The sequence below is a fragment of the Octopus bimaculoides genome, chromosome 10 (assembly GCF_001194135.2).
Source record: "Octopus bimaculoides isolate UCB-OBI-ISO-001 chromosome 10, ASM119413v2, whole genome shotgun sequence".
Taxonomy (NCBI): domain Eukaryota; kingdom Metazoa; phylum Mollusca; class Cephalopoda; order Octopoda; family Octopodidae; genus Octopus; species Octopus bimaculoides.
In genome coordinates this window covers 6425661-6428663 of record NC_068990.1, presented here as the reverse complement: position 1 = coordinate 6428663, position 3003 = coordinate 6425661, and the positions used below count along the sequence as shown (strand labels likewise).

The window sequence follows — 3003 nt, the reverse complement described above, 5'->3', positions numbered from 1 at the left end:
TCTTAAAAGATAGAGCTCAAAATCAATGCATTGAAGATACTTTATATATATATATATATATATATAAAGGACTCTCCCATTGAAGACGATGTATGAGCGTTCAGCTTTAGCCAAACGACCAGCACAAATGATTTGTTTATAGTAATCAAATGCTTGTGCCACACATTAGCTCGCTCCCTCCATCAAATCGACATTGTCTGATCAGCTGCACTGTCTGAACACGTGTATCACACGTCAGGTGTCGAAATGATCATGGAGCAAAATGAGATGAAGTGTTTTGCTCAAGAACACAACGTACCACCCAGTCTAGGAACTGAAATCATGATCTTGCAATCATAAGTCCAACACCCTAACCACTAAGCCATGTGCCCTCACACACACACACACACACACATATGATATATAGTTATTTTTTTTTTTGTTTCTGTGTGTGTGTTTCTGTGTCTTTCAACATACAGACAAGGCAACACAGACTTCGTAAAAATAACGATATGTAAGTATACATATATATGATATATAATTTATAATCTTATTGTCTTATCTTGTTTTCTGTTACTAATATTCATAAAGAAAGTCAATCTAAACATTATTGGCACAATTTTTGAAGGTACATGCATGATTTAGAAATATTTTCATCCAGCAACATGGCAACAGATTTGAACTAAGATATATAAAAGTCGGTTGTCAACATTTGAGGATTCTCAAATTATTCTGCTATTTTTTCAGAAAAAAAAAGAAACACTCAACAACCTGACCTAGAGAAGGGTTGCATCAACAAGTCAGTTCAATAAAGGACCCTGATGAAATGTTAGAATGAACTTTACGTCTGGACATTCTTTTATAGGTACTATAAGCTTAACCAATGCTTGATTGAGAGAGAGATTCCAATGACAGATACAGTAAAAAAAAAAAGCATTTACAATGTTGACAGCTATAAGCAATTTAGCATTAAAATTACAAGTGATTTGTATATCAATGCAAGTGCGTGCGCGCGTGTTGATATAGTCTAAGGGAGGTAATTCAGTGAATTTAATTTGGGGCAACTCTCTCAACTAAGTTTTATATAGTCTACGATACTTATAAAAGAACGTTATTTAAATTGCAATATCAGTTATTGTGGAAAGCAGAAATGCAAAATTCTGACTAACACTAGAGGGAAATCTAAACTTCTAAAACATTCATAAACTCTGCAATAGATATATAAACATTATTATTTCTAAATCTTTCAACGAGAAATACAGTAACAGTATCTTAAAGTAAAGCTTATTTGCCAATATAATGTGGCAGTCCCGGTTGGGATGAATGTTACTGTTGTTTAGCCCCAGGAAACATCGTCTTCAGCTGGCTATACAACACACTATGTCCTTATATTTTCAAACAGGGGAGTTTAGCGTCTCCACCCCAGTACAGAGCAATGTATGTGGACTGCGGTTTGAGAGTTATTTCTCTTCTTTGGCACAGAATAATCACTCGACTGAGGGTGGCGCTGCCAAAATCTCCGTTCGAAAATATATGGTTTTCGAAGTGATACATAATCACTGATCTACTAAACAGAAACATGCAGTAACAGTACCTTAAAGTAAAGATTATTTGCCAATATAACATGGCAGAACCGGTTGGGATGAATGCTACTGTAGGTTAACCCCAGATAAACATCGTCTTCAGCTGGCTACACGACACACTATTTGTGTCCTTATATTTTCGAACAATAGATCAGTGGTTATGTATCACTTTGAAAACTATATATTTTCGAACGGAGATTTTGGCAGCACCACCCTCAGATGAGTGATTTTACTCTAATCTGTATTTCGAGCAGACAACTGATGAAGGGTCATTCTTTGTGTTGTTTGTCTTGTTTTCCATTTGTTTCTTTCATTGCTCGCAAAAAAAAGTTCATTTTCCATGTCTTCGTACTTCGTATTTTTTGTTGTTTACGTTTTGTGACATCCTGTGTCCACATATGCATATGTATATACATATATACGTAAGTATGTATACGTATGTATATATGCATATATATATATATATATATTATTTATATTATTATTATATATATATATATACATATATACGTATGTTTGTATGCATCCTCATTCTTAGTTTTCGTTTTCATTTGTATGTATGTATGTATGTACTTCATAAGTGAGATCCAAATATTCTCTGTATAGAATATACTTAGTAGTACTCATGGTATTTAAACTTGAGTGGGTATAGAGGTAAATGCAGGGGTAAGCGAATCAGACAGATCAATATATAAAGTGTATTGAATATGTGAAATACAAAAAATGTATATCTGTATACAAATAAAAAGGCCCAACTTACACAGTACAAACGATATAGAGAATTAAACTCCTTTAATTTTCTATATCATTCGTACTCTTATGATATAGGTGACATATTCAGTGATAATTGCCGCAAAGCCTGCATCAAATATCACATCTTTATGGTTTACCTGAATCCCTCTTCTTTCTATTCATCAGGTATTTCCTAAGAATATCCTTCAAAGTGAGAGCTAATGTCCTGGTTGTTAACAAGGATAGACTGCTCTGGTTATCAATATTGTTGTTACTTTGAAGCTATATGAAAATATAGACATGCAAGATCTTTTACTGGTACGTAAGCAGCCTCACTTCTCAGCACCTGTTGCTATAGAGTTGTGAAACTTCATTAGGTGTATATCCTTAGTCACCTGTGTGTATACATGCTTATACATGAAGTCAGAATAGTCATTATATGCTTTCTTTCTCAGATAACTTTGAAGAAAAGCTAATAAAGATTCTGAAAGTGAAAGGCTAGTGTTTATCTGAAATTCCAGTGATGATATAGTTCTGATTAGCGACTGAAAAGAATTATATTCCTGAAGTATTTGTGACTGGTTGCTACTTTGTTGTTGTTCTAAGTCAACTCTATGTGAGCAGACAAATAACTGAAGACATTCTAGCAGTGACCATCCCATCTTTTATGTGTTGTTGTTCTAAGTCTTTGGTGTTGTTCTAAGTCAAC

At 33.9% G+C, this 3003-nt stretch overlaps 1 protein-coding gene across 1 annotated transcript in view; it reads right to left on the bottom strand.

Moving 5' to 3' along the window:
- The window catches only part of LOC106881387 (mitogen-activated protein kinase 15), a 45332-nt gene that overhangs the window by 4162 nt on the left and 38167 nt on the right, over window positions 1–3003 (bottom strand). The gene's annotated exons all lie outside the window — the stretch shown is intronic.